A 14,469-nucleotide genomic window follows, 5' to 3' on the forward strand; every position below is an offset into this window, starting at 1 on the left:
ATCACACGTCCTAGTCCAAGTTCGACCATAAGTAAGGGGGTCAAAAACGGGTTAAAAACAATCTAAAAACAAGTAAAAACGGGGTGCGAAACACCTAAGAAACCACGTGTGAGTTTCAAGGGTAGTTACCAACGCACGTAGGGTACCCACGTCACATGCATCTACGTTCTGGTCGGGTGCTAGAGCCTGAACAACTAGAAAGCGTTTCAGTTTATGCAGGCTCACACCATCCCTCCACGTTGGCATCTTGGCCTTCGGCTGGAACCCAAGGGAGTGCGACCCAGGATCCACGAATAGTGGATAGTGACTCATCTTCTGACTCAGAAGCCATGGAAGGACACCCTACCAAGAACCCTGAGGAGACAAGCCAAAACATGCCAGTGTGGGCCCCACAACCCGGATCTAGCATGTTTAGTCGTCTAACAGAGACCTTTAGTAGAGCTACACGCTCTGAACATGCGACAAGCAAAGTAAATGAGGAAGGAGGGGTAGTAGATTCGCCATTCACATCTTATGTGGATCCTACCCTCCCAAAGAGTGTCCATGTGGATATTCTACCCACTTCGTTTAATGAGGGCCCTACTGAGCTACCACATTCCGATGCTCTTCCTAAAGTAGAGGTCCCTAGAAGCCAACCCTTAAGAAGTGACATTGCGTCCACTTCAAGAGAACCGTTTGGCACACCAAGTCTGGATGGGATATTTCTCAATGAAAATTGGGAATATGATCTACACACAGAGACTCTAACGGACCTATACACGGGTTACACATACCATGTGGGTTGGTTAGAAGTCCTACGATCTACATCTAGCGCCACTAATCTAGAGGAGCAACAACACATGATATGTGAGGTTATTCATAGAATTATCCAAATTGAGAGGCAAAATAGGGGAGTGAACCTAGTTTCCACTGGCCCTATGAGATTTTTGGATACAGGCAAGGCCAAACAACCAACCCTATCACAATTGGTGGAGACTCCCTCGGTGAGTCCCATAGACCCTTCATATGTTGTTTCGCCTGGAATCTCAATGCAGGTTGAGCCCACGAGTAGTAACTTTAGCTTTCCAACCTTGGCTCAACTTTCCATTAGGGAATCCGCAATGCCTACCCCAATGATGAGCATAGCTGAAAGTGCACCTGTTACCGCTGTAGTTAGTACGACGCCACTACCTAGTGGAACAGTACCTACAACAGTGCGTGCCAGTGCCTATCGACCCTACGTACCTATCGCTACTCATGCTCAGGTAGCTCCTACGCCTCTTAGTATGCCAATGGCGTATGCTCCACGACCACCTTATCATAACCATTATCCAAGGGGAGCTAGGCCTAGTCACATATCATATCCTACGTCGTTTGCCAACATACTCAGACCAACGCCAACTCCTATCAGCCAGGCTATCCCAGAAGTGCCTCCACCAGCTATGCCTGCTCACTTAGGTGATCTCGCAGCGTTTGCTCAGACGATCGGACGATCCATTGCGGAAAACATGCGGGGCATGCCTGAGAGAGAACCTAGAAGCAAGGCGGTACAAGTGGCTAAGCTCACTCAAAACTTCAGTGGGGTAACGAGGATGTTAGGAAGCACATTGAAGTCTTTGAACACGTGTGTGATTCTTTGGAAGAGCACAATGAGCTGCATAAGTGTAAAGCCTTAGGCTTAACCTTGAGTGGGAAGGCCGGAGATTGGTATCGAACCTTAAGGGTTGAAGAGCGCACTCACTACCCCACTCTCAAGAGATTGTTCTTGAAAGAATACATACGTGAGGGTGTGCTTTGGGGAGTAGCATCTCAACTCCAAAAAGCTGAACGCGAGGATGGGGAGTCAGTGAGAGACTTTATAAGTCGATTGAAGCATCTAAATTCTCGCTGCACTCCCGATGAACGCTTCAATAACAACCAACTCCTCGATAGATTCATCCGAGGATTGCGCCACGAGGACATTTACAATGGCCTAGTCATTAGAGGTCTTACAACGTGGGAAGCAGTCACTGCCAATGCAATCCAATTAGAAGACAACTTGATGATTGCAGGTAAAAAGGTGGCCTAGTCATTAGAGGTCTTACAACGTGGGAAGCAGTCACTGCCAATGCAATCCAATTAGAAGACAACTTGATGATTGCAGGTAAAAAGGTGTCTTCGAAAACAAAATCCGTTAGTTCGCAAGTATCTGGGCACGAGCCAATGACGGTGAAACCTATTGCCAAGGAACCCAAGATATCTGAAATGTCTATGACCGACCTTACTAGGGCTCTCCAAGAATACTTTAGGGGTAATCGAGCTCCTCAGAATAGCCATATGTACCCAAGGAGAGAGCAACAATGGTGTTCGGTGTGCTTAGGACCACATAGCACGAGTGAATGTCCCACATTCAGAGTCAAATTCAATGGGAATTGCAATGCATGTGGTAAGTATGGCCATCAATCTAAAGATTGCCTAGTACTTAAGTGAATGTTGGCAAACCAGGCACCACTAGCTTGGTCAAACACACCTCAAGTACCCGCGCTAATGCCTGCACAACTTGTCGAGCAACCGTCACAGCACATAGTTCCAAGGAATCCGAATGTAGTCCAGTCTGTGCCATTACCACCGCCAGTGCTAGGACCACAACCTCCACATCCAAGGATTACCCCAATAAACCAGATGGGTTGTGAGTCACATAGTGCGTGTGGGGATTATGAAGAGAAGATAGACCCCACTGCTCCATACGGGATCGATACGTTTGAAATGATTCCCCAGTACTACATGGAGGATCATTTTGGGCAAGTCAAGCCTGTATATCAAGCGGCTGCTCTCGCCACAAGAGGGCAAAACCTTAATACCTTGGCGAGGAGACCACCTCTTCAATGCTACGATTGTGGTGGACCGCATCGTGTAGTAGAGTGCCCTAATAGGCTACAGAAGATCGCTACTCAAATGCAACCAAATCAAGGGAGCACATCGGGAATGCCGGTACTTACATGTAATCGTTGTGGCATAGATCATTTGATCGCTCAATGTCCACATAATCCTAATGCACCCAAGATTACGCCATTGAATTTGGCTGAGGTCACCAACCAAGCACGAGGAACCACACCCGTTGTACCTGCAAATGTAGTTACACGGTCAATGCTTTAAAATCAAAACTACATTCTTGAAGAGAGGGATACTGCATCAATCGCTCAGGCAAAGAAAAAGAAAACACGACGAAAGAGATCGCTTAATGCCACGAGCTCCAAGCCCAGTTCAAAGACTAACATAGGGACAGGAGATGACCCCGTGTATATGAATGATCCTGAAGATGATTCTGATTCAATAGAAACCATGGGGACCAAAGCCACTACCTTAAGGGAGGAACCCACTCGGGAGCTCAATGAAGGAGAATCAAGCGAGTACCTAAATAAGGAAAAACAGCAGGAAACTTCCTCGGCCCCACAACCAAGTCAGTTAATGCCCTCTCGACCACCCAAACTGACTGAAACTCCCCAAGACGAGCCACGTGGGCCAAAAACCCTCAAGAAAAAGATTGGAACTTACCCAAACCCAGTTGAGGAGATTGAACAAGTGCAACACTTAAGGGGTTTGGTGGAAGAAACACAAAGAGAACTGGAGCCAAACCCGAGAAAAATCAAAATTCCAGACACAGTGTTTCCTATGCAAGTTCAGCCTCACCGGAACCATAAACCGTTAGCTATACCGAGTATCATTCGGGAAGAAAGTGAGGATAGGACATCCGGAAGTGGGCAAACACCCTTCTTGCTGGAAAGAATGTTTAGTGAGGGAATGCCTGACCCCATCGAAGAGGAAGTGATTCCATCTTCACCAATCCCTAGTCAAGGGGCGATGTCTCAAAAAGTACCGTTGAATGTGTCTAAGCTAATGGATTTCATGTCCTCTGAGATCAGAACCACGATCATATCCAAATTATACAGAGATCCTGAGCTATTCTTAGCTCTTTGGGCATTTCTCAATGGAGAACTAAAGGCGGGGCTACCACAATTTGCAAATATGGATAGACCCGACACACTTCAAGATGAAGGGGAGCATTGGGATCTACAACCCAACTTAGATGAAGATTCGGTCGTTGAAATACCTGTTAACAAGTTGGGACAGTACTTTAAAGGGGACGAATCTAATGCCACCCTCCCCATTACTACCAAGGGATTAACTCTAAAGGGAATCCTTGATGGTGGTGCTGGAGTGAGCATTGTGACTAAAAACTGTTGGGAATCCATGGGGAGACCTCACCTCGAGGTCACAAACATAGTGGTCAAGATGGCAAACGGAACTATTGCTAAACCTATTGGAATGTTAAGGGACCTTAAGATCAAGGTTCTGGGATACAAGGTACGACATACCTTCATTGTAATGGATTTCTCCAAGCATCCTATGTCATATCAAATGATCTTAGGACGTCCTTTCATGAGGGAAGCACAAATGGTGCATGACTGGTCGAAAAACCATGTCTATCTACAATTCCAGGACTCTGTCATTCGAGTTGATCTTGAGAATGGTCGTGCGCATCCTTTAGGAAGCAAGGTTATCGTCGATAATCGATCGGATACCACTATTCACTCCGCCACATTAAGGTATTGCTATACATGAAAAAAAGAGACTGATGATGGGAAAGATTCTCCTTATATGGATGTCCTACCGGGTATGACTGAGTCGGATAGCGTAGATTGGGTACACCTAGCGGCAACCATAGACACATGGGGAAATAGAGGCACAAGTTGGGTAACACCTGAGGGGCAAGATATGCCACCGTTAGTGCCAATAAACATGATAGGTGTTATGCACTTGACTCCTGATGGCGAGAACGTGGCAAACTCCACCGACACTGAAAGTAGCAAAGACTCTGACCAATGCAACTCTGAGTATGAATCTCAAGAAGAAACTGACCCTGAGCTTGATGGGAGGGATGAATCAAATATTCACCCAAATGTGGAAGCAATGTGCTCAAGGCCTAGGACGGTGACCTCCTGCAGTTCATCCGAAAGTGAAGATCAACCAAGTGAGTCCGAATCTGATAAAAACAAAAATCAAAAACTTGGTAAGAAGAAAACGAGACATAAGCGTCAACGCTATCGAGCCAATGTACGCACTGCAATAAACAAGGAAAGATCCACTGCAGAATGGCTTAGTTATGTAGGAGCCATTGATGCTCATCGGAAGATAGCAAATGATTGGGGACAATATCTTCAAAGTGTCATGTGGTGTATTTCACAACCTCATGACGTCGCCCAATTAGAAATTGATGAGAAGCCAAAACTAAGTCGTACTGCAAGAAGGCGGAAAAACCTAGAGTTGGCTCAGCAGCAAAAGGAAGCGGAATTGAAAGAAAAAAGCCTGGCACAACAAGAACCAGTAGACTTACACCCCGCACCCGAGCATTTCAAATCATTCACCACAGGGGAATGTAAAGTGGTCTACACAAAAGCCCAACGAACACCTACCAATGGGAGTAGCGCTGTCTACGATGGCCCTGCGGTAGTTAAGGAGATAGACTTAGCAGATCCGGGTGAGGAGTCTAAACCAGTTTTTATTGCTCAAGACCTCACCAAGGTGGAAGAAGCTACACTTACGAAGCTTCTTAAAGAATTCAAGGACATATTTGCCTGGACATATCATGATATGAAGGGTGTTCCACCCTCGGTGGTGCAACACACGATTCCAATGATTAGCACTGCTAAACCAGTCCAGCAACGTCCCTACCCAATGAATCCTAAGTACGCAAAGATTGTACAAGAGGAAATTGAAAAGCTGGTAAAATGTGGATTCATATACCCAATTGAGCACTCAGAATGGGTTTCTCCGATAGTCATCGTACCAAAAAAGAATGGGAAACTCAGAGTGTGTGTTGATCTCAAAAAGGTTAATGCAGCCACCAGAAGGGATCATTACCCCTTGCCATATTTTGAACATGTGCTTGAAAGAGTGGCAGGCAAGGAGGCATATAGCTTTTTAGATGGGTACTCGGGTTACAATCAGATCACAATTGCAGTCGAGGACCAAGCTAAAACAGCATTTATCGCGGAGTTTGGAGTGTTTGCCTTTCGCGTCATGGCTTTTGGCTTGACCAATGCACCTGCAACATTCCAACGATTGATAAACACGGCTTTTAAGGAATATCTAAGGCTTCTGTGAAGCTTTCTTAGATGATCTTTGTGTTCATTCCTCTTGGGACGAGCACTTGATGTGTTTACGAAAAATATTTGAAAGGCGTAGATTATATCGCATCTCATTGAATCCTTTCAAATGCCAATTCTGGGTTAAACACGGAGTTATCTTAGGGCATATAGTGTCCAAAAATGGGATTTCCACGGACGAGAGTAAAATCAAGGTCATTCTGGAACTGCCACCAGAGTCCAACGCTTTATGGGCCACGTTGGTTATTACCGAAGGTTTATTCTCTTCTTCGCCGAGATAGCTCGACCATTGTATAAGCTTCTCATCGAGTTTATTTGGACCGAAGAATGTGACCGTGCCTATGAGCTATTAAAGAAGGCCTTGGCGAGTGCTCCAATCTTGAGAATGCCTAACTAGGATTTACTCTTCCATGTACATATTGATGCATCAAACTTTGCTATTGGTGGGTGTGTGTTAACTCAACCTGGAGAACACAAGCTAGACTACCCCATTAGCTTTGCCAGTCGTCAGTTGAACGATGCTGAGATGAACTACACCACTACGGAGCGAGAAGGGTTAGCAATGATATATGCAGTAAGGAAATTTCGTTATTACCTCCTTGCCACCAAGTTTGTTTTCTATGTGGATCATCAAGCATTGTTGTATCTGGTAAACAAACCATGCTCCACAGGAAGAATCACACGATGGCTATTGATTCTTCTTGAGTTTGATTTCACTGTTGTTATGAGACCTGGTAAAAAACATGTTATGGCTGATCATTTGTCTCGTATACCTAATGGTGAGGCTCCTACGGGGGTTGATGATGACTTACCGGACACTTCCCTGTTCATGGTGGAGACAATGCCTGAATGGAGTGAGAAGATTGTTAACTTTTTGGTTAATGGCTTTCCACCCAAGGAGCTTCGTAAAGATCTAGCTCGAAAGCTAATCAAAGAATGCGAACCCTATTGCCTGATAGCCGGGACTCTTTATAAAAGAGGAAAGGATGACGTTCTTAGGCGTTGTGCCCGAGAGGATGAGTATCTATACATTTTGCAAGAGGCACATATGGGCGTAGCCGGTGGTCACTTCTCAGGAGACTTAACTGCGCGAAAGATCTTACAATCAGGGTATTGGTGGCCCACTATGTTCCAAGATGCATCACTCTTTGTGAAGGGTTGCGATGAATGCCAACGATACAAGAAACCCCAACGGAAAGATCAGATGCCCCTACATCCGATCAAAGTAAACCAACCATTTGAAAAGTGGGGTTTAGACTTTGTAGGTCCAATTAGTCCAGCGGCCCGAAACACACAATCTCGCTATATTGTTGTGGCCACTGACTATATGACCAAATGGGTTGAAGTGAAAGCGACACGTAAGGCAGATGCGAGGACAACAGCCAAGTTCCTCTTTGAAAATATAATCACACTATTCGGTTGTCCTTTTGAACTTGTGAGCGACAATGGTACGCATTTTATAAATGAAGTGATTAAGGAGCTCACAACAAATTTCATGATATCCCATCATAAATCTACTCCTTACTATCCGCAAGCGAATGGCCAAGCCGAGAGTACCAACAAGACTTTAATCTCTATTTTGACAAAGACAGTTGAAGCTCATCGCACGGATTGGGATCTAAAGCTAACGACAGCTTTATGGGCCTATCGTACTGCGTACAAAGTGGCTATTAATTGCACACCATTCAAAATGGTATATGGCCAAGAAGCAGTCATGCCGTGGGAATTTGTCATTCCAAGTCTTCGTGTTGCTACTCAAGAGGGTTGGGCTGGTAATCCCTTAGCAGAGCGTCTGTATATCCTTGAGCGGCTAAATGAAGAAAGACAATTGGCTGTATACAATGCCCTTGTGGAGAAGGATAGAAAGAAAAAATGGTTTGATCGCCATCTAAAAGGACAAGGACATCAAGGTTGGGGATAAAGTCCTGATGTATGGAGTGCGAAACGAAAAGAAGAAGCTCAAATATGCTGGTAAGGGACCATATAGAGTATGTGAAATTACCCCGCAAGGTACCATCAGAGTGGAGACTCTCGACGGAGTTGAAACCATTGGATTCCTTAATGGGAGCAAATTCAAAAGGTACTATGACCCCCTGAGCCAAGAGGAGTTACATGCAATCCATCAAAAGAAGGCAGCCAAAGAACAGGCTGAGCTTAAAAAGATACAAGCAAGAGTCGAAGCCAAAGAACGTCAACAGCGTGCTAGGAGACAACGAGAAGCCAACTTGGGAATTACGCAAGTATTTTTCGAGGAAGCAGAGGAGGATGCACTGGAATCTGACCCACCTCTAAGATACCCAATTGAGTTACAGAGTCCTTACGGGGAGGTGCTGTATAATGCATTATTGGATACAGGAGCTCAACACAATTTGCTATCATATGGCGTGTGGTGTCAAATGGGAAAACCACCTTTATCCAAGAGCTCTATCCAAGTTCAAGGAATCAACAAGAAGAAAACCCCTGTCTCAGGAATTCTGCACACTCCGGTTGCTTATGACAAGGGGACCATAATTCAAAGCTTTTTGGTTATGCCTGCTGGTACCATGGAAGGGACTGTAATCTTAGGGCGCAAATGGATGATGGCCACCAAGTGCAATATCGATTGGGCAACTAGACAAGTCACAACGCAAGAATCAACACTAGGTTGGACCGCTTAAAATCCCGCTCCTAAGCCATCGACTCTGGACAAAATGCTGGATAACGAAAAATCACAAAGTCCAGTGGTGGCAAAACCATCTTCGATTGTTGGCCACCCCTCTAACGCTTCAACGCTAAGAGTGGAAACAGGCAAGGTGGTCCCTAAAGCTTCGCTTACTATGCCAAAGAGTACATACAAATGGGTCCCCAAAGCTTCATTAACAGCTACTTCCCCTGCTCAATCTCGTTTAGCCACCAAGAAGCCTCGTAAAAGGAAAGCAGCTACCCACCCTACGAGGGGAATGACCAGATTTGGGTCCCTAAACATAAGTTGAATCCCTCTACATCACCTATAAAACCTTGCAAACCAATTGTTGCCACCCCAACGATAATTCAAGATCGTGGTAAGGGAAAGGTAACAGAGTGCTCCACACCACTTCTTCCAGAGTTAGTTTGGATTCCCAAACGATATCGATCATTACCACCTAGCTCAGGAAGGGGGGAGCCACATGAAGCTTCTAGCTCCTCATGCCACTCACACTCATATAGAAGTTTCTACATGCTCTACACCTACTCTTGTCAACACCCAACAAAAAACCGATGAGTCTACGTCTCCCCTTGTAATAGTATCGTCGGAAACCATTTCCTCCATTCGTCAATGGGAGCGTACACTACCATCTCTGCAATTGGATGTGGCCACAAGGGTCATAAAAAGCTATCTGCCCACATCACAACCTATGACCCGTTGGACAAATTGGTTCCAAGAGGCTGCAACGTCATTGCAAATAATATGATCTACCCAAGGAAAGGGGGAGCATGTACTCACGCTCGACATTCTAATGCTTCCTCCTTAGCCTTCTCCCCTGACCATGTAATTGCCAAATTCAAGGGGATGTATATATATAGCTTCATACGTTTTTTTTTTTAACAAAGAAAAGAAAAACAAAAAATAGTAAAAAGAGCAAGAGCACAAAAAGAGGAGCAATATCCAATCAAGAACTAGATTGACCTGTCTTACAAACCTACTGATGCTATATCTATGTTTGCAGATATGGCAGATGCACGATCATCATACACTTCATCCACTCCTACCTTTGGTGAGAGGTATCATCTGTACCTTTCTCAATTATTCCACATGTGCTATCCTGTAATTGAAACTGAATGGGATCATATAGATGTACTAGCCAGAGAGAAAAATGTTGAGGAATTAGAATGGCTAATTCGCCTATTGACCATGACTGACCCCTACTCCGTAGAGGACATATCCCCGATAGCCCAATGCTTTCCTTTTCCACAAGATGACTATCCTCGCATGGTTACATTTTTGATGAGTTTATGTGGATGGGAAAACGAAACGGAAATATCTGACAATGATGAATGGACGGATGAAACTCATGGCACTACTGAGGTTGACTTTATTTATTTGGATGATGCGGATAGAGGCTTAGCCTTAGGGCTAGAGCCAGGACTCCACAACATCCTCTTACCGTATCCTCAGTAGTAGTGTGGTGACTGGTAGGTAGGTTAGTGTTTTCAAGTTTTTTCTAGTTTAGATTCCTTAAACAAGTCTTGAAATTTTCACACTGATGTGCCTCTCGAGGTATAGTGCTTGTTAGTTGATTGTACAGGTTCAAAAGTTTGAGGTGGGTTCGCTTCCAAGTCCAGAGACTGCCGCAACGTTCATCAAAATATATCTACATCAAATTGCAAGCTGTCTCGTCAAATCAAGGAGATCTCCAATTACAGGTGTAATTCTTCCATACCCACTCTCTTTCGTTTTTACTGTTCAATCAATTGCATAAACTATAATGCATGACCACATGGAAATTGTCAATGTACTACTTAGTTTTTGAAGTTGCTTGCATGCTAGTGTAAATCATTAATGAGCTTAACTTTATTGGAAATATTCCTAGGTAGCATGACGTCTTTAGTTAACCTTGGAATACGATTGTCTTAGGTCTAGGGTAAAACCATCTTAATGTTTGACACCTGGCCATGTGTGTGTTGACCTCTAGGACATAGCTATTACCCCTTTGTCGAAAGGATGCAAGACAAATTATAGTTCAGGAGCGAGGATCAAAAGAAATAGATTTTTAAAAAAAAGCCTACAATAAATGGCAATACAAGTCTATGATGTGCTTTAATGTTGGCCTATCGCCTTATTGATACTTGGTAGGCGAGGAGTATTCTACTCCAAACCGATGCCTTGGTTGGTAGGGGGTAGCCTTGCCTAAAGTGAGCTAATAGATTCCTGGATAATGCCTTGTGTTAAACATGGTACCAGGATCGATGTTAGTTTTGCCTTAGGAAGGTCGCCATTGTGTGTAAAAATTGTCACGTGCAAAAAAAAAAAGGCAAAAAGCTCCTGTAACTCTGATGTTTCTTGTGTCCCAAGGCTTGTGGTATTAACTTGTTCTTAGAGTAGACACAGTGTGGTCATCTGTTTATTTATTAAGCTTGGTTATTTTCCTTGACTTAGGCCAGTTATAAACCTTGATTAACCTTTGACACCTTGCTTACTCTGATTTACTTTCAATAATTTTAAACTCCTGTTAATTTGCTACACTAGCTCATTCATGTGACCCTTAAACTAAGTTCTCATAGCAACATCCATTGTGGTTTAACATGCTTGAATTTACACACTTTATATCTTTTGAATTCCAGCATACTTTCACTCTACTTTCCTATTTTGCAGACGGTCCACCACAACAACCCTATCGAGCTTACCATACCATAGCTTCCGAGGACGGAATCTACATCAGGAAGGAGGGCATGTTAACCCATGACGGACATTGAGACGTACTATGTTTTACGTCATTTATTTAAATATTCTGAGTCATGGGCCGGGCTTGTCGGCACCATATGTTAAGGATAAAGGGATTGGGTGATCGCCGATGAGAGGCGCACCTTGAATGTCAGTAGGATAAGGGTTAGGATCGGCCGGCCATGTATGGGCGCCCAAGTGTGAACGGCCAAGTCACCTATAAGAGTCAAATGTAACCCTAAAATCGTCATTCTCATGTGTTGTGAATACAAGAGTGCTCTTGCCTTATCTCCTTGGTTTCCTTCTCCTGCGTGTGTGTGTGTGTGTGAGAGAGAGAGAGAGAGAGAGAGTGATCGAGCACTGTGTAGCGGCACGGCGCGGAGAGGCGGTAGAGCGGCGACGGCGGCTCCTCCTTCACGGCTGCAACGCGGGAATCCTTCAAGGCGGCAGTTAAGCGGTGAGTGACACACCTTTTGCATTCTGTTTTGAGCTTCCTTCCCTGGTTGTATGCTTGCAGCCATTCGTGGCTCGCATACGGTGCCCGGCAAGTCCCCAGCTACGACCTGTGCGGCAAAAGCGCACAGTATGGGATGGTCCCAATCCTAAAAGTGCGTCATGTGGATGTGGATGTAGGTATGGAATGGTCCTATCGTACAGAAGTGGATATGGTAGAGGTTAAGATGAACTAACAGTTGGTGATAGATTTGGGGAGGGAGGTGGACTCATGGGTCACTTGGTGACTCTCTTTATGACAAATTTGGGGAGTGTGGTGGACTCATGGGTTAGTTGGTGACTCTCTTGATGATCCATGTGCCTCGCTCATATGCTAGGTGCAAAGACGTATTCAATTTCAAACATTTCACTTGTGTGTTAGGTGCAAAGAAGTACTCAAGTTTAAAATATCACTTGCAGAGCTGAAACAAGCTTCTTGATGAGTGGACTAGGGAATGGGGATGGTGGTAGTGGGAGGTTAAGTTGCACTTAGGTTGGATGCAATGACATGTGGAGATGACGGGCAGGTGGTTTATGTTGCCCTTAGGCTAAAGCCAATGACGTGTGGGCAGTTGAAGTTTCTTCCATTATTGTTGCTGGCCTTGGGGGAAGAAATGGATGAGATGCATGATGTCTTACATTTGTGTATCTTTGAAAGAGGTTGGGGCTTGGAAGTGTAGGTGAGATGATGCACCATGAGACCTGAATAGGCTGCATGAGGCACAAGGGGTCAAAGCTCTTTGTCATTGGCATGACAAATGATCTTTGTGACCATATGGATGCAATGTACCTTGCTTGCCAAGTTCTTGCCAGAGCTTTGGAGCTTAGTGGTGGGGGTGAAGGCTTTGGCCAAAAAGCAGCTTGGCCAGGATGGTGAGGGGCACCCTATTGTGCCTATTATGGTGTTGGTTATGCGCCTTCTAGTAGTGAGTAATGAAGGTGAGAACATGGGCCAGTGACACCCATTCAAGACTAGGATTTCATCAAATTCATCCTCATTAGAATTGAGACTATCATTGTGATCAGGTGCCGAACCTCAGGCATGGCTCCCTTCCCACTTTGAAATTTGGATGTGTGGGAAGAAACTTGGCTAGAATGGTGAGGGACATTCTATTGTGTAAGTCCCAAGACTTCTGGTCAGTGTGATAAAGGTGAGCACACAAGCCGGTGGCACCCATCCTGTGACACTGAGGTGATTAAATTTAGCCCCATTGAAATTGAGGTCGTCATTTGTCACTCATCAGATGCTGAATTTCAACCATGGCTCCCTTCCCAATGTGAAATTTGGATGTGTGGGAAGTAGCTTGGTTAGGATGGTGAGGGATACCCTGAATCTTAGGCCTTCTAGTGAGTGACAAAGTTGAGCACACAAGCCAGTGGCACCCATTCCAGGACTACGATGTTGTCAAATTCAACCCCATTAGGACTGATGATGTCGTTTGTGATCAAGTGCCAAACCTTATCCATGGGTCCCTTCCCACTATGGAATTTGGATTTTAGAATTTGGATGCATGGGCTGGGATGTGTAGGGCTCTCAATAAACATGAGATCCTCAGTGTGAGTAGAATCCAACAAAGTCTACCAAGCATCTAAACCTCTCGTGAATTATCTATATTATTATAGTAGAGAGATCGGAGCCGCCCATAATCAATATTAGGTAATTTGGGAAAAATCTCACATTTTGGGAATCAATTACTCCATATAGTTTTGGACATATCTTAAACATACTAACTCCAAATTTGTCGGAGATCATAGATTTAGATTCTACTCTTCAAGATCTTTCTAATGATATGTCACATGAGGGGGTTTTGACAAACTTTTGGACAAGTTCACCATGCTCCCATTTTTCAAATGGGAATAGGATTTTTCCCAAATTATCTAATATGGTGTTTTGACAATGTTTACGAAAGGTCGTGAGGCCAACCTTGTCGAGGTAAGGGGCTTGGGTAAATGGAGCATAGAATGACATTTGGTCAATGGGGTAGGCAATCCTAAAGATGTTTTTGAGGGGGTTTTGACTTGGGTATGAAGGAGACATCCTTAGATGGTGTGGAGTATTTCAGGATCTAGGGAGTAGGGGTCATCTTAAATGGTGAGGGACATTGTGAGAACTAGATCTAGGAGATCCTAAGGCTGCTTTTTCTAGGCTCCCTATGTAGGGGTGATGATGTGGATGTGGCTCCATCATCCATGGTGTATGCATGAAGTTTCCTTGTGCTATGGATTAATTTCTTAATTTTTAAGAAAGTGCACGGTCTTTGCATGTGTAGTTAACAGGTTGGTTCCAGGTGTATGTGAAGTGGTAAGGTGAGTTTGTTATGATCTGGAAAGTGGATTTGGATTGGCCGAGTGAAATCTTTTGGACTTTTTGAGGGTTCTTTTTGGACTGTTCGAGGGTTCTTTTTGGACTGTTCGAGAGGGTACCTGCAAACAAATCCACGTGTACCTACA

This window comes from Cibotium barometz, chromosome 25 (assembly GCF_041138505.1).
Source record: "Cibotium barometz isolate CiBa-2024 chromosome 25, ASM4113850v1, whole genome shotgun sequence".
Classification (NCBI taxonomy): domain Eukaryota; kingdom Viridiplantae; phylum Streptophyta; class Polypodiopsida; order Cyatheales; family Cibotiaceae; genus Cibotium; species Cibotium barometz.